This window comes from Carcharhinus amblyrhynchos, unplaced genomic scaffold (assembly GCF_965287045.1).
Source record: "Carcharhinus amblyrhynchos unplaced genomic scaffold, sCarAmb.v2.hapA chromosome_161, whole genome shotgun sequence".
Taxonomy (NCBI): domain Eukaryota; kingdom Metazoa; phylum Chordata; class Chondrichthyes; order Carcharhiniformes; family Carcharhinidae; genus Carcharhinus; species Carcharhinus amblyrhynchos.
In genome coordinates, this window is record NW_027649901.1 from 324,601 (window position 1) to 346,261 (window position 21,661).

Consider the following 21,661-nt stretch of genomic DNA (forward strand, 5'->3'; position numbering starts at 1 on the left):
TCAGCACTGACCCTCTGACAGTGCGGCACTCCCTCAGCACTGACCTTCTGACAGTGCAGCACTCCCTCAGTACTGACCCTCTGACAGTGCAGCGCTCCCTCAGCACTGACCCTCTGACAGTGCGGCACTCCCTCAGCACTGACCCTCTGACAGTGCGGCACTCCCTCAGCACTGACCCTCTGACAGTGTGGCGCTCCCTCAGCAATGACCCTCTGACAGTGGGGCACTCTCTCAGCACTGACCCTCTGACAGTGCGGCGCTCCCTCAGCACTGACCCTCTGACAGTGCAGCACTCCCTCAGCACTGACCCTGTGACAGTGCAGCACTACCTCAGTACTCACCCCGTGACAGTGCAGCACTCCCTCCGTACTGACCCTCTGACAGTGCAGCACTCCCTCAGCACTGACCTTCTGACAGTGCGGCCCTCCCACAGCACAGACCCTCTGACAGTGAAGCACTCCCTCAGCACTGACCCTCTGACAGTGCGTCACTCCCTCAGCACTAACCCTCTGACAGTGCAGCGCTCCCTCAGCACTGACCCTCTGACAGTGCAGCGCTCCCTCAGCGCTGACCCTCTGACAGTGCAGCACTCCCTGAGCACTGACCCTCTGACTGTGCGGCACTCCCTCAGTACTGACTCTCTGACAGTGCCACACTCTCTCAGCACTGACCTTCTCACAGTGCGGCCCTCCCACAGCACTGACCCTCTGACAGTGCAGCACTCCCCCAGCACAGACCCTCTAACAGTGAAGCACTCCCTCAGCACTGACCCTCTGACAGTGCAACGCTCCCTCAGCACTGACCCTCTGACAGTGCGGCGCTCCCTCAACACTGACCCTCTGACAGTGCAGCGCTCCCTCAGCACTGACCCTCTGACAGTGCGGCGCTCCCTCAGCACTGACCCTCTGACTGTGCGGCACTCCCTCAGCACTGACACTGTGACAGTGCGGCACTCCCTCAGTACTGACCCTCTGACAGTGCAGCACTCCCTCAGCACTACCCTCTGACAGTGCGGCACTCCCTCAGCACTGACCCTCTGACAGTGCAGCACTCCCTCAGCACCGACCCTCTGAGTGCGGCACTCCCTCAGTCGTGACCCTCTGACAGTGCAGCACTCCCTCAGTACTGACCCTCTGACAGTTCGGCGCTCCCTCAGCACTGACCCTCTGACAGTGCAGCACTCCCTCAGCACTGACCCTCTGACAGTGCGGCACTCCCTCAGCACTGACCCTCTGACAGTTCGGCGCTCCCTCTGCACTGACCCTCTGACAGTGCGGAACTCCCTCCGTACTGACCCTATGACAGTGCAGCACTCCCTCAGCATTGACCCTCTGACAGTGCAGCACTCCCCCAGCACAGACCCTCTGACAGTGCGGCAGTGCCCCAGTACTGACCCTCTGACAGTGCAGCACTCCCTCAGCATTGACCCTCTGACAGTGCGGCACTCCCTCAGCACTGACCCTCTGACAGTGCAGCACTCCCTCAGCATTGACCCTCTGACAGTGCACCACTCCCTCAGCACTGACCCTCTGACAGTGCGGCACTCCCTCAGCACTGACCCACTGACAGTGCTGCACTCTCTTAGCACTGACCCTCTGACAGTGCGGCACTCCCTCAGCACTGACCCTCTGACAGTGCGGCACTCCCTCAGTACTGACCCACTGACAGTGTCGCGCTCCTTCAGCACTGACCCTCTGACAGTGTGTCACTCCCTCAGCACTGATCCTCTGACAGTGCGGCACTCCCTCAGCACTGACACTCTGACAGTGCGGCACTCCGTCAGCACTGACCCTCTGACAGTGCAGCACTCCCTCAGCACTGACCCTCTGACAGTGCGGCACTCCCTCAGCACTGACCCTCTGACAGTGCAGCACTCCCTCAGCACTGACCCTCTGACAGTGCGGCAATCCCTCAGCATTGACCCTCTGATAGTGCGACACTCCCTCAGCATTGACCCTTTGATAGTGCAGCACTCCCTCAGCACTCACCCTCTGACAGTGCGGCACTCCCTCAGCACTGACCTTCTGACAGTGCAGCACTCCCTCAGCACTGACCCTCTGACAGTGCAGCGCTCCCTCAGCACTGACCCTCTGACAGTGCGGCACTCCCTCAGCACTGACCCTCTGACAGTGCAGCACTCCCTCAGCACTGACCCTCTGACAGTGCGGCACTGCCTCAGCACTGACCCTCTGACAGTGCGGCGCTCCCTCAGCACTGACCCTTTGACAGTGCATCACTCCCTCAGCACTGACCCTCTGACAGTGCGGCACTGCCTCAGCACTGACCCTCTGACAGTGCGGCGCTCCCTCAGCACTGACCCTTTGACAGTGCATCACTCCCTCAGCACTGACCCTCTGACAGTGCGGCGCTCCCTCAGCAATGACCCTCTGACAGTGGGGCACTCTCTCAGCACAGACCCTCTGACAGTGCAGCACTCCCCCAGCACAGACCCTCTAACAGTGAAGCACTCCCTCAGCACTGACCCTCTGACCGTGCGGCACTCCCTCAGCACTGACCCTCTGTCAGTGCCACACTCTCTCAGCACTGACCTTCTGACAGTGCGGCACTCCCTCTGCACTGACCCTCTGACAGTGCAACGCTCCCTCAGCACTGACCCTCTGACAGTGCGGCGCTCCCTTAGCACTGACCCTCTGACAGTGCAGCGCTCCCTCAGCACTGACCCTCTGACAGTGCGGCGCTCCCTCAGCACTGACCCTCTGACTGTGCGGCACTCCCTCAGCACTGACATTGTGACAGTGCGGCACTCCCTCAGTACTGACCCTCTGACAGTGCAGCACTCCCTCAGCACTACCCTCTGACAGTGCGGCACTCCCTCAGCACTGACCCTCTGACAGTGCAGCACTCCCTCAGCACCGACCCTCTGAGTGCGGCACTCCCTCAGTCGTGACCCTCTGACAGTGCAGCACTCCCTCAGTACTGACCCTCTGACAGTTCGGCGCTCCCTCAGCACTGACCCTCTGACAGTGCAGCACTCCCTCAGCACTGACCCTCTGACAGTGCGGCACTCCCTCAGCACTGACCCTCTGACAGTTCGGCGCTCCCTCAGCACTGACCCTCTGACAGTGCGGAACTCCCTCCGTACTGACCCTATGACAGTGCAGCACTCCCTCAGCATTGACCCTCTGACAGTGCAGCACTCCCCCAGCACAGACCCTCTGACAGTGCGGCAGTGCCCCAGTACTGACCCTCTGACAGTGCAGCACTCCCTCAGCATTGACCCTCTGACAGTGCACCACTCCCTCAGCACTGACCCTCTGACAGTGCGGCACTCCCTCAGCACTGACCCTCTGACAGTGCAGCACTCCCTCAGCATTGACCCTCTGACAGTGCACCACTCCCTCAGCACTGACCCTCTGACAGTGCGGCACTCCCTCAGCACTGACCCACTGACAGTGCTGCACTCTCTTAGCACTGACCCTCTGACAGTGCGGCACTCCCTCAGCACTGACCCTCTGACAGTGTGTCACTCCCTCAGCACTGATCCTCTGACAGTGCGGCACTCCCTCAGCACTGACCCTCTGACAGTGCGGCACTCCCTCAGCACTGACCCTCTGACAGTGCGGCACTCCCTCAGCACTGACCCTCTGACAGTGTCGCGCTCCTTCAGCACTGACCCTCTGACAGTGTGTCACTCCCTCAGCACTGATCCTCTGACAGTGCGGCACTCCCTCACGTCTGAACCTCTGACAGTGCAGCCCTCCCTCAGTCCTGACCCTCTGACAGTGCCACGCTCCCTCAGCACTGACCCTCAGACTGTGCAGCACTCCCTCAGCACTGACCCTCTGACAGTGCGGCACTTCCTGAGCACTGACCCTCTGACAGTGCAGCACTCCCTCCGTACTGACCTTCTGACAATGCCACACTCCCTCAGCACTGTCTTTCTGCAGCAATCCCTCAACACTGTCCTTCTGACAGTGTGGCACTCCCTCAGTACTGAGTTTCTGACAGTTTCGCATTCCCTGAGTACTCAGTTTCTGACAGTGCAGCGCTCTCTCAGCAATAATCCTCTGACAGTGTGGCGCGCTCTGAGTACTGACCCTCTGACAATGCAGCACTCCCTCAGTACTGACCCTCTGACAGTGCGGCGCTCCCTCAGCATTGACCCTCTGATAGTGCAGCACTCCCTCAGCACTGACCCTCTGACAGTGCGGCACTCCCTCAGCACTGACCTTCTGACAGTGCAGCACTCCCTCAGCACTGACCCTCTGACAGTGCAGCGCTCCCTCAGCACTGACCCTCTGACAGTGCGGCACTCCCTCAGCACTGACCCTCTGACAGTGCGGCACTCCCTCAGCACTGACCCTCTGACAGTGCGGCACTCCCTCAGCACTGACCCTCTGACAGTGCGGCACTCCCTCAGCACTGACCCTCTGACAGTGTGGCGCTCCCTCAGCAATGACCCTCTGACAGTGGGGCACTCTCTCAGCACTGACCCTCTGACAGTGCAGCACTCCCTCAGCACTGACCCTGTGACAGTGCAGCACTACCTCAGTACTCACCCCGTGACAGTGCAGCACTCCCTCCGTACTGACCCTCTGACAGTGCAGCACTCCCTCAGCACTGACCTTCTGACAGTGCGGCCCTCCCACAGCACAGACCCTCTGACAGTGCGTCACTCCCTCAGCACTAACCCTCTGACAGTGCAGCGCTCCCTCAGCACTGACCTTCTGACAGTGTGGCACTCCCTCAGCACTGACCCTCTGACAGTGCGGCACTCCCTCAGCACTGACCCTCTGACAGTGCGTCACTCCCTCAGCACTAACCCTCTGACAGTGCAGCGCTCCCTCAGCACTGACCCTCTGACAGTGCAGCGCTCCCTCAGCGCTGACCCTCTGACAGTGCAGCACTCCCTGAGCACTGACCCTCTGACTGTGCGGCACTCCCTCAGTACTGACCCTCTGACAGTGCCACACTCTCTCAGCACTGACCTTCTCACAGTGCGGCCCTCCCACAGCACTGACCCTCTGACAGTGCAGCACTCCCCCAGCACAGACCCTCTAACAGTGAAGCACTCCCTCAGCACTGACCCTCTGACAGTGCAACGCTCCCTCAGCACTGACCCTCTGACAGTGCGGCACTCCCTCAACACTGACCCTCTGACAGTGCAGCGCTCCCTCAGCACTGACCCTCTGACAGTGCGGCGCTCCCTCAGCACTGACCCTCTGACTGTGCGGCACTCCCTCAGCACTGACACTGTGACAGTGCGGCACTCCCTCAGTACTGACCCTCTGACAGTGCAGCACTCCCTCAGCACTGACCCTCTGACAGTGCAGCACTCCCTCAGCACCGACCCTCTGAGTGCGGCACTCCCTCAGTCGTGACCCTCTGACAGTGCAGCACTCCCTCAGTACTGACCCTCTGACAGTGCAGCACTCCCTCAGCACCGACCCTCTGAGTGCGGCACTCCCTCAGTCGTGACCCTCTGACAGTGCAGCACTCCCTCAGTACTGACCCTCTGACAGTTCGGCGCTCCCTCAGCACTGACCCTCTGACAGTGCAGCACTCCCTCAGCACTGACCCTCTGACAGTGCGGCACTCCCTCAGCACTGACCCTCTGACAGTTCGGCGCTCCCTCTGCACTGACCCTCTGACAGTGCGGAACTCCCTCCGTACTGACCCTATGACAGTGCAGCACTCCCTCAGCATTGACCCTCTGACAGTGCAGCACTCCCCCAGCACAGACCCTCTGACAGTGCGGCAGTGCCCCAGTACTGACCCTCTGACAGTGCAGCACTCCCTCAGCATTGACCCTCTGACAGTGCACCACTCCCTCAGCACTGACCCTCTGACAGTGCGGCACTCCCTCAGCACTGACCCTCTGACAGTGCAGCACTCCCTCAGCATTGACCCTCTGACAGTGCACCACTCCCTCAGCACTGACCCTCTGACAGTGCGGCACTCCCTCAGCACTGACCCACTGACAGTGCTGCACTCTCTTAGCACTGACCCTCTGACAGTGCGGCACTCCCTCAGCACTGACCCTCTGACAGTGCGGCACTCCCTCAGTACTGACCCACTGACAGTGTCGCGCTCCTTCAGCACTGACCCTCTGACAGTGTGTCACTCCCTCAGCACTGATCCTCTGACAGTGCGGCACTCCCTCAGCACTGACACTCTGACAGTGCGGCACTCCCTCAGCACTGATCCTCTGACAGTGCGGCACTCCCTCAGCACTGATCCTCTGACAGTGCAGCACTCCCTCAGCACTGACCCTCTGACAGTGCGGCACTCCCTCAGCACTGATCCTCTGACAGTGCAGCACTCCCTCAGCACTGACCCTCTGACAGTGCGGCAGTCACTCAGCACTGACCCTCTGACAGTGCGGCACTCCCTCAGCACTGACCCTCTGACAGTGCGGCGCTTCCTCAGAAATGACCCTCTGACAGTGCAGTGCTCCCTCAGCACTGACCCTCTGACAGTGCAGCACTCCCTCAGCACTGACCCTCTGACAGTGCGGCGCTTCCTCAGAAATGACCCTCTGACAGTGCAGCACTCCCTCAGCACTGACCCTCTGACAGTGCAGCCCTCCCTCAGCACTGACCCTCTGACAGTGCGGCGCTCCCTCAGCACTGACCCTCTGACAGTGCGGCAGTCCCTCAGCACTGACCCTCTGACAGTGCGGTGCTTCCTCAGTACTGACCCTCTGACAGTGCAGCACTCCCTCAGCACTGACCCTCTAACTGTGCAGTACTCGTTATGAAGATTCAGAACTCGGATCACTGGAAAGGAAACAATTTGGGAAGAGTATGGAAAATGATTTGATGCAGTGAGTTGTTGCAATCCTCAAATCACATTCAACATGATCTTTCTAATCGGAATTTGGTGCAATCTAGCAGGGAAACATTGGAAAGGACATGTGGATAGAAAAAAGGGATTGTGATTAATGTCATGGACATTTCACATAACCAGCACAGCTACAAAGGACTGAATGGCCGAGTGAGTGAATGTCATTCACTGCCGCTCCCTGGAATGCCTTGTTTACTGAAAGTCACCTGTAATGACTGACTCCAAATAACACCCTTATCATTTCCATCGAGATCTGAGCATATTCCTGTAAAACATCATTGTTCTGACTTGCATGGGGAATATATGTTCCAATAAACGCTTCTCACAAACAACCTGATCTTACACATTCCTCGGGCACGTTTTATTTGAAGGGAGCCCTTTGGGCACTGTTATTGATTGAAGTCGGAGAAAGATCAGATAATAAATGAAATGTTAAAATGGGAATGCTGTTTGCCTTGGAGGGAGTGCAGAGGTTTACTAGGCTGATACCAGAGTTGAGGGGGTTGAGCTATGAGGAGAAGCTGAATAAACTAGGCTTGTACTCGTTAGAGTTTAGAAGAATGAGGGGAGATCTCATTGAGACGTATAAGATGATGAATGGGATGGATAGGATAGAGGTGGAGAGACTCTTCCCACTCAGAAAGGACAGTAGGACTTGGGGGCACAGCCTCAAGATAAAAGGGGGACGGTTTAGAACGGAATTGAGGAGGAACTTCTTCACTCAAAGGGTGGTGAATCTCTGGAATTCTCTGCCCGTTGAAGTGGTGGAGGCTGCCTCGCTAAATATTTTTAAGACGTGGGTTGATGGGTTCTTGATAAGAGAGGGGATTAAGGGTTATGGGGAGAGGTCGGGAAAGTGGAACTGAGCCACAACAGATCAACCATGATCTTATTGAATGGCGGGGCAGGCTCGAAGGGCTAGATGGCCTACTCCTGCTCCTATTTCTTATGTTCTTATGTTCTCTCTTACCTCGATGTGAAAGGACACTTCCCAATTATTTTCCCATTGTCTGTTTCACTCGCTCCCTCCGAGCTTGACTGGTAAGGTTCTGGGATTAATATCCTTTCTAGAGCTGCGACCATCAACTGCCCAATCGAACATCAGCTCAGGATACGCTGTGCTCCTTCACCAATGACTGTCTGACAGTGAAACACACCCTGAATATTGACCCTGTGTCAGTGCCACACACGCTGAGTACTGACCCTCTGATAGTGCAGAATACCCCCAGTAATTTCCCACTGACAGTGCAGCATTCCAGCATTGCAATCCCCCTGACCTCCTCAGGACTGATATTCCGAAAGTGCAGAGCTCCCTCAACACTGACCCTCTGACAGTGCAGCACTCAATCAGTACTGACCCTGTGACAGTGCAGCACTCCCTCAGCACTGACCCTCAGACAGTGCAGCATTCCAGCATTGCAATCCCCCTGACTTCCTCAGTACTGATATTCCGACAGTGCAGAGCTCCCTCAACACTGACCATCTGACAGTGCGGCACTCCCTCAGTACTGACCCTCTGACAGTGCGGCACTCCCTCAGTACTGACCCTCTGACAGTGCAGCACTCCCTCAATACTGACCCTCTGACACTGCAGCACTCCCTGAGCACTGATCCTCTGACAGTGCAGCGCTCCCTCAGCTCTGACCCTGTGACAGTGCGGTACTCTCTCAGCATTGACCCACTGACAGTGCAGCACGCCCTCAGCACTGAACCTCTGACACTGCAGCACTCCCTTAGCACTGACCCTCTGACAGTGCTGCACTCCCTCACGACCGACACTCTGACAGTGCAACACTCCCTCAGCACTGATGTTCTGACAATGCAGCACTCCCTCAGCACTGACCCACTGACAGTGCGGCACTCCCTCAGCACTGACCCTCTGACAGTGTTGCACTCCCTCACGACTGACACCCTGACAGTGCGGCGCTCCCTCAGCAATGACCCTCTGGCAGTGCAGCACTCGCTCAGCATTGACCCTCTGACAATGCAGCACTCCCTCCGCACTGACCCTCTGACAGTGCGGCGCTCCCTCAGTCCTGACCCTCTGACACTGCAGCACTCCCTCAGCACTGACCCTCTGACAGTGCGGCGCTCCCTCAGTCCTGACCCTCTGACACTGCAGCACTCCCTCAGCACTGACCCTCTGACAGTGCGGCACTCCCTCACTGCCGACCCTCAGACAATGCAGCGCTCCCACAATACTGACACTCAGAGAGTGTGGCACTCCCTCAGCACTGACCCTCTGACAGTGCGGCACTCACTCAGCACTGAGACTCTCACAGTGCGGCACTCACTCAGCACTGACCCTCTGACAGTACAGCAGTCCCGCAATACTCACCCTTTGATAGTGCAGCAGTCCCGAAGTATTTATCATTTAAAAATACAGTAATCTCGAAATATTGACACTCTCAGAGTACAACGCTGCCTAAACACTGAACATCTAACAACTCTGCTCTCCTTTGTTCCTGATCCTCTGATAGTGCGGCACTCCCTCAGCACTGACCCTCTGACATTACGGCTCTCCCTCAGCACTGACCCCCTGTCCGTGTGGTCCTCCATCATACTGTCCGTCTGACAGTGTGACAGTCCCTCAGTACTGGCCCCCTGAAGATACAGCAGTCCCTCACTACCAACACTCTGACAGTGTGGCACTCCCTCAGTACTGACCCTCTGACAGTGCCATACTCCCTCAGCACTGACCCTCTGACAGTGCGGTCGTCCCTCAGCACTGACCCTCTGACAGTGCAGCACTCCCTCAGCACTGACGTTCTGACAATGCTGCACTCCCTCAGCACTGACCTTCTGAGAGTGGGGCACTCCCTCAGCACTGACCCTCTGACAGTGTGGCACTCCCTCAGCACTGACCCTCTGACAGTGTGGCACTCCCTCAGCACTGACCCTCTGACAGTGCGGCACTCCCTCAGCACTGACCCTCTGACAGTGCGGCACTCCCTCAGCACTGACCCTCTGACAGTGCGGCACTCCCTCAGCACTGACCCTCTGACAGTGCGGCACTCCCTCAGCACTGACCCTCTGACAGTGCAGCACTCCCTCAGCACTGACGTTCTGACAATGCTGCACTCCCTCAGCACTGACCTTCTGAGAGTGGGGCACTCCCTCAGCACTGACCCTCTGACAGTGTGGCACTCCCTCAGCACTGACCCTCTGACAGTGCGGCATTTCCTCACTACTGACCCTCTGACAGTGCGGCATTTCCTCAGTACTGACCCTCTGAGCGTGCTGTACACCCTCAGTACTGACCCTCTGAGACTGCGGCATTTCCTCAGTACTGACCCTCTGAGAGTGCGGCATTTCCTCAGTACTGACCCTCTGACAGTGCGGCATTTCCTCAGTACTGACCCTCTGAGCGTGCTGTACACCCTCAGTACTGACCCTCTGAGAGTGCGGCATTTCCTCAGTACTGACCCTCTGAGAGTGCGGCATTTCCTCAGTACTGACCCTCTGACAGTGCGGCATTTCCTCAGTACTGACCCTCTGAGAGTGCGGCATTTCCTCAGTACTGACCCTCTGACATTGCGGCATTTCCTCAGTACTGACCCTCTGAGCGTGCTGTACACCCTCAGCACTGACCCTCAAGCAATGCTGCACTCCTTGAGTACTGAGCCTCTGACAGTGCAGCAGTCCCGCAGCACGGACCCACTGACAGTGCAGCACTCCATCAGCACTGACACTCGGGCAATGGTGCACTCCCTGAGCACTGAACCTTTGAAAGAATAGCATTCCTGGGAACACTGACCTTCTCACAGTGTGGCAGACCGTCAGTACTGACCCTCTGACAGAATAGCACACCACTCGGGCTGAAAATCGGGGAATGCTACACTCCCTGAGTGCTCACTCTCTGAAAGTGCAGCACTCTTTCAGCATTAACCCTCTGACAGTGTGGCACTTTCTCAGTACTGAGCTTCTGACAGTGTGGCATCCCTGAGTACTCACCTTCTGACAGTGCAGCACTCTCTCAGCAATAACCCTCTGACTGTGCGGTGCCCCCTGACTACTGACCCTCTGACAGGGTGGAACTCTCTCAATACTGACCCTCTGACAGTGCGGCACTCCCTCAGCACTGACCCTCTGACAGTGCGGCACTCCCTCAGCACTGACCCTCTGACAATGCGGCACTCCCTCAGCACTGACCCTCTGACAGTGTGGAACTCTCTCAATACTGACCCTCTGACAGTGTGGAACTCTCTCAATACTGACCCTCTGACAGTGCGGTGCGCCCTCAGCACTGACCCTCTGACAGTGTGGAACTCTCAACACTGACCCTTTGACAGTGTGACAATCCCTCAGCACGGACCCTCTGACATTAAGGCAACCCCTCACTACTGAAACTCTCACAGTGCGGTGCTCCCTCAGCACTGACCCTCTGACAGTGCGGTGCTCCCTCAGCACTGACCCTCTGACAGTGCAGCACTCCCTCAGCACAGACCCTCTGACAGTGCAGCACTCCCTCAGCACTGACCCTCTGACAGTGCGGCACTCCCTCAGCACAGACCCTCTGACAGTGCAGCACTCCCTCAGTCCTGACCTTCTGACATTGCAGCACTCGCTCAGTACTGACCCTCTGACAGTGCAGAACTCCCTCAGTCCTGACCCTCTGACAATGCAGCACTCCCTCAGTACTGACCCTCTGACAGTGCGGCGCTCCCTCAGCACTGACCCTCTGACAGTGCAGCACTCCCTCAGTAATGACCCTCCAACACTGCAGTACTCCCTCCATTTTGACCCTCTTACAGTCTGACACTCCTTCTTTACTGACCTTCTGACAGTGCAGCAGTCCCTCTGTACTGACCCTGTACTGATAGTGTAGCCGTCCTAAGTACTTATCATTCAAAAATACAGCAATCCCTCAATATTCACCCTCTCAGAGTGCAGTATTCCCAAAATACTGAACATCTAAAAATGCTGTCCTCCCTTGGTACTGACCCTCTGACAGTGCTGTACTCCCTCATTCCTAACCCTCCAACACTGCAGCACTCCATCAGCACTGACCCTCTGACAGTGTGGCACTACCTCAGCACTGACCCTCTGACAGTGCAGCACAGCCACTGCACTGACCCTCTGACCGTGTGGCGCTCCCTCTGCACTGACCCTCTGACAGTGCGGCACTCCCTCTGCGCTGACCCTCTGACAGTGCGGCACTCCCTCTGCACTGACCCTCTGACAGTGCGGCACTCCCTCTGCACTGACCCTCTGACAGTGCGGCACTCCCTCAGCACTGACCCTCTGACAGTGCGGCACTCCCTCAGCACTGACCCTCTGACAGTGCGGCACTCCCTCAGCACTGATCCTCTGACAGTGCGGCGCTCCCTCGGCACTGACCCTCTGACAGTGCGGCACTCCCTCCGTACTGACCCTCTGACAGTGCGGCACTCCGTAAGTACTGACCATCCAATGGTGCTGCAGTCACTGTGTACTGACCCTCTGACAGTGCGGCACTCCCTCAAGTACTGACCCACTGACAGTGCGGCACTCCCTCCGTACTGACCCTCTGACAGTGCAGCACTCCCTAAATACTGACCATCCAATGGTGCTGCAGCCACTGTGTACTGACCCTCTGGTGTGGAGATGCCAGCTTGAGGTAAGCACGGTAAGAAGTCTCAAAACATCAGGTTTATTTGGTAGCACCAGCCACAAGCTTTCGGAGCGCTGCCCCTTCATCAGGTCAGTGGGAGTTCTATCGGGAAAAAGATACACAAGTCTGAGGTCATGTACCAACGGACTCAAAAATAGCTTCCTCCCTCCTGCCATCAGACTTTTGAATGGAATACCTTGCAGTAAGTTGATCTTTCTCTTACACTCCAGCTATGGCTGTAACACTACATTCTGCACTTTCTTGTCTACTTCTCTATAAACAGTATGGGACTACACAAGCAGATACAGTATATAGAAACAGTATATTTGTGTGTATCAATTCACTGATTATTACTGAAAATCAGAGAGTGGAGCGGGTAAAGTGAGGGCGGGTAAATGGGAGAGAGGTGGAGGGGAGGAGAGGGGGCGAAATGAGGGGAGGTGAAGGGAGGGGAAGACGCAAAGGGGAGAGAGTTAGAAAAGAAAGGTGGAAAGGGGAAAAGAGGGGGCCAACGAGGGAGACAGGGAGTGGGAAAGGGGGAAGGGGCAAAGAAGGTAGGGTGGAGTGAGGAGGCGAGTGGGAAGTAGTAGATGATGAAGGAAAGTGAGGAGGGAAAAAGGAGGGAGAGGGATTAGTGTGGAGTGAGGAGGAAATATTGCAGGGAGGGAATGGGTATTGGGGAAGAAGAGTGGGAGGCAGGAAAGAGAGAAGTGGAGAGAGGGGGAAAGGACCTTAGGGGCAGGACTGGCAGCTAAATGTTCCAGGGTATAAGTGTTTTAGGTGTGATAGAGGAGGGTTGGAAAGAGGAGGGGGAGTGGCGCTCTTAGTTAGGGAGCAGATCACAGCAGTGCAGAGGGAGGATAACATGGAGGGGTTGGACATTGAGTCTTTGTGGGTGGAGTTGAGGAATAGGAAGGGGACAATTACTATGCTAAGAGTGATAGCCCATGGGCAGTGGAAGAGGGTATATGTAGGGACATTTTGGATAAGTGTAGGAAGAATAGGGTTGTTGTAGTGGGAGATTTTAATCTCCCTGGGGTGGATTGGAAGGTGCCTAGAGCTGGGGGGTCTGATGGGGAGGAATTTGTAAGATGTGTATTGGAAGGATCCTTGCAACTGTATGTAGATAGCCCGACTAGAGAGGGGGTGATACTTGATTTAGTTCTGGGCAATGAGCCAGGTCAGGTGGTCGAGGTTGCGGTAGGCGAATATGTGGCTAACAGTGACCACAACTCTGTCTACTTTAGGATACGAATGGGAAAAGATGAGAGCTGTCCTAAGGGGAGGGTAGATACAGCCGGATTAGGCAGGAGCTTAGGGATACAGACTGGGATAGGCTGTTGGAGGGCAAGACCACGTTAGGCATGTGGGAGTCTTTCAAGGGAAAACTGCAAAGGGTGCAGGAAAGGCATGTGCCGGTTAGGAGAAAGGATGGGAAAGGTAGGATTAGAGAGCCGTGGATTACTAGAGATATAGAAGACCTGGTTAGGAAGGAACGAGAGGCATATGCCAGGTCTAAGCAGCTGGGAACGGAAAGAGCGTTGGAGGAATACAGAGGGTGTAGGAGGGATCTCAAAAGGAGAGTTAGGAGAGCAAAGAGGGGGCATGAGATGGCTTTGGCAGGTAGGGTTAAGGAGAATCCAAAGGCGTTTTACTCCTATCTTAAGAACAAAAGGGTGGCTAGGGGTAAAATCGGTCCTCTCAGGGACAGACGTGGGGAATTGTGCTTAGAGGCAGAGGGAATGGGGGAGATCCTGAATGAATACTTTGCGTCGGTATTCACGAAGGAGAGGGGCTTGATGTCTAGTACGGTCATTGAGGGAGCGGTAGACCGATTGAAAGATCTATTGATTACAAGGGAAGAAGTGTTAGGGCTTTTAGAGGGCATTAAGACCGATAAATCTCCAGGGCCTGATTGCATTTATCCTAGGCTGCTTAGAGAGGCGAGGGATGAAATTGCTGGGCCTCTGACGCAAATCTTTGTCTCTTCTTTGGACACAGGTGAGGTCCCAGAGGACTGGAGGATAGCAAACGTGGTATCGTTGTTTAAAAAGGGTAGGAGGGATAGCCCGGGTAACTATAGGCCGGTGAGCTTAACGTCAGTGGTAGGCAAGTTGATGGAGAGGATTCTTAGGGATAGGATATATGCGCACTTGGAGCATTGCGATCTGATTAAGGATACGCAGCATGGCTTTGTCAAGGGGAAGTCTTGCCTTATGAATCTGGTAGAATTCTTTGAGGAGGTGACAAAAACGGTTGACGAAGGACGAGCCGTTGATGTCGTCTATATGGATTTCGGTAAGGCAATTGACAAATTCCCTCATGGTAGGTTGGTACAGAAGATTAAAGCTCATGGGATATGTGGTCAGGTATCTAGATGGGTAGAGAACTGGCTAGCAAAGAGGAGTCAGAGAGTAGTTGTGGAGGGGTCTTTTTCTAGCTGGAGGTCTGTCACTAGTGGTGTGCCGCAGGGCTCGGTACTGGGACCTCTTCTCTTTGTAGTGTATATAAATGATTTGGAAGCGGGAGTAGGTGGTGTGATCAGCAAATTTGCTGATGACACCAAGATGGCTGGATTGGCGGGCAGTGAGGAGCAGTGTCTAGCAATACAGCGGGATATTGATAGGCTGGTATATTGGGCAGATACATGGCAAATGGAGTTTAATCCAGATAAATGTGAGGTGATGCATTTTGGCCGGAATAATGTAGGGGGAAGTTATATGATAAAGGGTAAGCCCATAAGGAGGACAGAATCACAGTGAGACCTGGGGGTGCAAGTGCACAAGTCTTTGAAGGTAGCAGTGCAAGTGGAGAGTGTGGTGAAGAAAGCCTATGGTATGTTAGCCTTTATAGGAAGAGGTATAGAGTATAAGAGCTGGAGTCTAATGTTGCAGTTGTACAGAACGTTGGTTAGGCCGCATTTGGAGTACTGCATACAGTTCTGGTCGCTTTACTACCAGAAGGACGTGGAGACTCTGGAGACAGTGCAGAGGAGGTTTACCAGGATGTTGCCTGGTATGGAAGGACTTGGGTATGAGGAGAGATTGAAGAAATTGGGGCTCTTTTCCCTTGAAAGACGCCGACTGAGGGGGGATCTAATAGAGGTAAATAAGATTATGAAGGGTATAGATAGAGTAAACAGAGGGAAGCTATTTCCTATAATAGAGTCACGTAGGACAAGGGGCCATGGACTTAAGGTGAGGGGGGAGAGGTACAACACAGATATTAGAGGGAGGTTTTTCACACAGAGGGTAGTGGGGGTATGGAATGCTCTGCCAAGTAAGGTGGTGGAGGCAAACACGCTAGAGTCCTTTAAGAGTAACTTTGACAGGCACATGACTGAGTTAGAGATGGGTGGATATAGCAGAACCTTTAATTAAGGGTCATTAGCATTGGGGTGTCCTTAGAAATGTAAATGGGTATAGTATGATAATAATGTTTTTCTCTTTTCATTCACAGGTTTTAAGTCGGTCCACCTTGTGTCCAACGAGGGGCATACACGCGATGGGTCGTACTGGGGCTGCTCTTGGTTGTTCGAGATTGGCCCAGTGCTTCATGTCGTTAGTGTGCGCCTAAACTGGACAAGATACTGGGCAAGACGACAGCTCAGTGACTATCGCTGATTGCTGTGCAGACACATGGATTTGGGCCGGTGTCTGTGGGAGTTTGCGCATTCTCCCCGTGCTTGCGTGGGTTTTCTCTGGGTGCTCCGGTTTCCTCCCACACCCCAAAGATGTGCTGTTAGGCTGACTGGCAGGAATAAATTGTCCCTAAATCAGATTTCCCTCAATCTGGATGGCCATAAAACATTAGATAGGGGTCATGGGTAGAGAGGTGGTGTTGAGATGGTGGCGTGGGCTCGTTGGGCCGAAGGGCCTGTTTCCCAGGCTGATTTTGTTCTTTGTTCTTTGAAAGGGGAGGTTAGGAGAGGGAGGAGGAAAGTGAGCGAGTGAGCAAAGGGATAAAAATTGGGGGGAACAGGATGAGGAGGGGGGAAATAGAGGAGAATGTGGGTGGAAGTAGGAGAGGGAGGAGGTGGGAGAAGAGTGGCGTGAAGGAGTAGAAGACGGGGAGGAGGGGGAAGTGGAGAAGGAGAAAGAGTGGATGGGAAGAGAGGCGGAGAAAAGAGAGGGACAAGTGGGGATGGGATGGGGCAAAGAAAGGAGGGAACAAGGTGAACAGTCGGAGACGGAGAGGACAGGGAGTAACGGGAGGGGGAGGTGGAAATATTGTGCGGGGTGATCACAGGGAGGGAAAGTGGAAGGAGGGAGGGGAAAAGGAAGACGAAGGGGAAAGAGTTGATTGAGGGGAAAGAGGCAAGTGAGGCAGGAAAGTGGGAAGAAGAGGGAGGGGGGAAGAGTGAAGGAGGAGATGGGGAACAAGAGAGGACAAAGAAAGGGAGAAGTTGCTGAGTGTATGTGAGTAAAGGGAGGAGAAAGAAGAGAGGGTGGGAACCGAAGGGAGGGGTAAAGGGGGAGGAAAGAAGGGAATGGGGAAGTGGGAGGGAGGGGTCAAGAGGAAGAGAGTGTGGAGTGGGAAGAGAGGAGGGAGGAGAAAGGGGGAGTAAGAAAGAGAAATAGAGGAGCTGGCGGTGAAGAGATGTGGGGGTGAGGGAGGGGAGTCGAGAGGGGTGAGGGCAAAGAGTAGGAAATAGGAGGTGGGGGAGGGAGGAGAAATAGCACAGGTGCAGGTTGGGGATGAGGGGAGCACGGGAAAGAATGCAGGGAGTGAGGGGAAGCGGGAAGACAGAGTGGGGAAGGTAAAACTGGGGATGAAGGGAAGGAGGGGAGAAGACAGGAAGGAGGGAGTCGGGAAGTGGGGGTTGGGGAAAGAGGGGACAAGGGTATGGAGGGAAGGCGGAGGTAGGGGAAAGAGAGGATTGAGGCGGGGGAGGGATGGTAGAAAGGCAGAGGGAGGGAGAGAAGTTCCCTGATGAAGAGAGACTCCCTTTTTAAACCGTGGCCCTTAAGCAGAGACACATCTTTAAACAGATCCCTGATGGACAGACACCCTCTTTAAACTTGGTCCCTGATGAAAAGACCGCACTTTAAACAGAATCCCTGACGAAGAGAGACTCTCTCTTTAAACAGAATCCCTGACGAAGAGAGACTCTCTCTTTAAACAGAATCCCTGACGAAGAGAGACTATCTCTTTAAACAGAATCCCTGATGAAGAGAGACTCTCTCTTTAAACAGGGTCCCTGACGAAGAGAGACTCTCTCTTTAAACAGGGTCCCTGACGAAGAGAGACTCTCTCTTTAAACAGAATCCCTGACGAAGAGAGACTCTCTCTTTAAACAGAATCCCTGACGAAGAGAGACTCTCTCTTTAAACAGAATCTCTGACGAAGAGAGACTCTCTCTTTAAACAGAATCCCTGACGAAGAGAGACTCTCTCTTTAAACAGAATCTCTGACGAAGAGAGACTCTCTCTTTAAACAGAATCCCTGACGAAGAGAGACTCTCTCTTTAAACAGAATCCCTGACGAAGAGAGACTCTCTCTTTAAACAGAATCCCTGACGAAGAGAGACTATCTCTTTAAACAGAATCCCTGATGAAGAGAGACTCTCTCTTTAAACAGGGTCCCTGACGAAGAGAGACTCTCTCTTTAAACAGGGTCCCTGACGAAGAGAGACTCTCTCTTTAAACAGAATCCCTGACGAAGAGAGACTCTCTCTTTAAACAGAATCCCTGACGAAGAGAGACTCTCTCTTTAAACAGAATCCCTGACGAAGAGAGACTCTCTCTTTAAACAGAATCTCTGACGAAGAGAGACTCTCTCTTTAAACAGAATCCCTGACGAAGAGAGACTCTCTCTTTAAACAGAATCTCTGACGAAGAGAGACTCTCTCTTTAAACAGAATCCCTGACGAAGAGAGACTCTCTCTTTAAACAGGGTCTCTGACGAAGAGAGACTCTCTCTTTAAACAGAATCCCTGACGAAGAGAGACTCTCTCTTTAAACAGAATCCCTGACGAAGAGAGACTCTCTCTTTAAACAGGGTCCCTGACGAAGAGAGACTCTCTCTTTAAACAGGGTCCCTGACGAAGAGAGACTCTCTCTTTAAACAGGGTCCCTGACGAAGAGAGACTCTCTCTTTAAACAGAATCCCTGACGAAGAGAGACTCTCTCTTTAAACAGGGTCCCTGACGAAGAGAGACTCTCTCTTTAAACAGAATCCCTGACGAAGAGAAACTCTCTCTTTAAACAGGGTCCCTGACGAAGAGAGACTCTCTCTTTAAACAGAATCCTTGACGAAGAGAGACTCTCTCTTTAAACAGAATCCCTGACGAAGAGAGACTCTCTCTTTAAACAGGGTCCCTGACGAAGAGAAACTCTCTCTTTAAACAGGGTCCCTGACGAAGAGAGACTCTCTCTTTAAACAGAATCCCTGACGAAGAGAGACTCTCTCTTTAAACAGAGTCCCTGATGAAGAGAGACTCTCTCTTTAAACAGGGTCCCTGACGAAGAGAGACTCTCTCTTTAAACAGAATCCCTGACGAAGAGAGACTCTCTCTTTAAACAGAGTCCCTGACGAAGAGAAACTCTCTCTTTAAACAGGGTCCCTGACGAAGAGAGACTCTCTCTTTAAACAGAATCCCTGATGAAGAGAGACTCTCTCTTTAAACAGGGTCCCTGACGAAGAGAAACTCTCTCTTTAAACAGGGTCCCTGACGAAGAGAGACTCTCTCTTTAAACAGAATCCCTGACGAAGAGAGACTCTCTCTTTAAACAGAGTCCCTGATGAAGAGAGACTCTCTCTTTAAACAGAATCCCTGACGAAGAGAGACTCTCTCTTTAAACAGGGTCCCTGACGAAGAGAGAGTCTCTCTTTAAACAGAATCCCTGACGAAGAGAGACTCTCTCTTTAAACAGGGTCCCTGACAAAGAGAAACTCTCTCTTTAAACAGGGTCCCTGACGAAGAGAGACTCTCTCTTTAAACAGAATCCCTGATGAAGAGAGACTCTCTCTTTAAACAGAATCCCTGACGAAGAGAGACTCTCTCTTTAAACAGGGTCCCTGACAAAGAGAGAGTCTCTCTTTAAACAGAATCCCTGACGAAGAGACTCTCTCTTTAAACAGGGTCCCTGACGAAGAGACTCTCTCTTCAAACAGAATCCCTGACGAAGAGACTCTCTCTTTAAACAGGGTCCCTGACGAAGAGAGACTCTCTCTTTAAACAGGGTCCCTGACGAAGAGACACTCTCTCTTTAAACAGGGTCCCTGACGAAGAGACTCTCTCTTTAAACAGGGTCCCTGACGAAGAGAGACTCTCTCTTTAAACAGGGTCCCTGACGAAGAGAAACTCTCTCTTTAAACAGGGTCCCTGACGAAGAGAGACTCTCTCTTTAAACAGGGTCCCTGACGAAGAGAGACTCTCTCTTTAAACAGGGTCTCTGACGAAGAGAGACTCTCTCTTTAAACAGGGTCTCTGACAAAGTAGAACTCTCTTTTGAATTAGTCCGTTAAGCACAGACTCGCTCTTTCAGGGAGTCTGATGGAGATATTCCCTCTTTAAAAGGGCCCCGATGGAGAGACTCCTTCTTTAAACAGGGTTCCAGACGGAGAGACTCCCTCTTTAAATGATTTTCCTCATGGAGATCCGCTTTGATTCCTCAGGTTTTAGCCCTTCATTTCAACAATAGAAATGATTCAGCTTAGAAAGGGGTCTTTCGGCCCATCATGACCATGCCAACCTAAGGGCAACCAGGTACCTTTTCTAACCCTATCTTCCTGTTCATGGCTCCTAAGATTACGGTGCAGAGAATTTTTAGGGACTTTTTAAATGAGTTTAGGTTCTCTGCCTCCATCACCAACTGAGTGAATTCCAGACACCCTCCACTCTCCACATGTGCCCTCGAATGCTTCTGCAACTTATCCTGAATCTATGAACCCTGATAGTTGATTTCTCTGCCAAGGGAAGCAGATTTCTCCTGTCTATTCTCTCGCCACCTCTCACAATTTTGTATATCTAATTCATGTCACCCCTCAGCCTTCTCTTCTCCAAAGAAAAACACCCCAAATTCTCAATTCTCCAGCCCTGGCAACATTCTTCTAAATCTCCTCTACACTCTCTCCAGAGCAATTATGTCATTCCTGTAATGTGGTGACCAGGACTGCACACAATACTCCTGTTGTGGACTCATCAGTATCGTATATACTTTCATCATTATATCCCTACTTTTATATTCTATATTTCTGACAATGAAAAAGAACATTCCATATGCCTTCTTTACCATCTTTTCTACCTGTTCTGCTACCTACAGGGACCTGTGCACCAGCATGCCAAACACTTTCGCTTTATTTACCCCTCTCAATATATTCCCGTTTATTGTGTACTCCCTTTTCCTGTTTGACCTCCCTTAATGTATTACCTCGTATTTATCAGAGTTGAACTTCACCTGCCACTTTTCTGTCCACTTCACCAATCCATTGAGATTATAGCTATCCTCTACACAATCCATCACACAGCCAAGTTTTGTGCCATCTGAAAATTTCCCAATTTTGCCTTTCACGTCATGTCCATGTTGTTACTATATAAAACAAACAGTGGGTTCCCAACACAGAGCACTCCTGAACATCACCTGACACAGCCTAGGTTCAGAGAATCATGGAAATTCTACAGTGCAGGAAGAGGCCATTTGGCCCATCGAGTCTGTACCGACCACAATCCAAACCAGACCCTACCCCCATATCCCTACCTATTTCCCCTCTAATCACTCTAATCTGCGCATCTCAGGACACTAAGGGGCAATTTTAGCATGGCCAATAAACCAAACCCTCTCATCTTTGGACTGTGGGAGGAAACCAGAGCACCCAGAGGAAACTCACACAGACACGAGGAGAATGTGCAAACTCCAAGAGCCAGTGACCCAAGCCAGGAATCGAACCCAGGCCCCTGGAGCTGTGAAGCAGCAGTGCTAACCACTGTGCTACTGTGCCACCCATCCTATTCACAATAGCAGTCATCAACCACTACTCATTGTTTCCTGTTACAAAGACAACTTTGGTTCCAATCCACCACATTGTCCTGTACCCCATGGGCTTTTACTGTTATGACCAGTCTGCCATGTGAGACCTTGTCAAACACCTTACTAAAATCCATATAGACAACATCCATTGTTCTACCCTCATCGATCCTCCTTATCGTTTCCTTAAACAATTCAATCAATTTTGTACAGCCTGACCTTCCCTTAACAAAGCCACGCTATCCCTGATAAGTCCATGTTTTTCTGAGTGACAGTTTCTCCAATCTCTCAG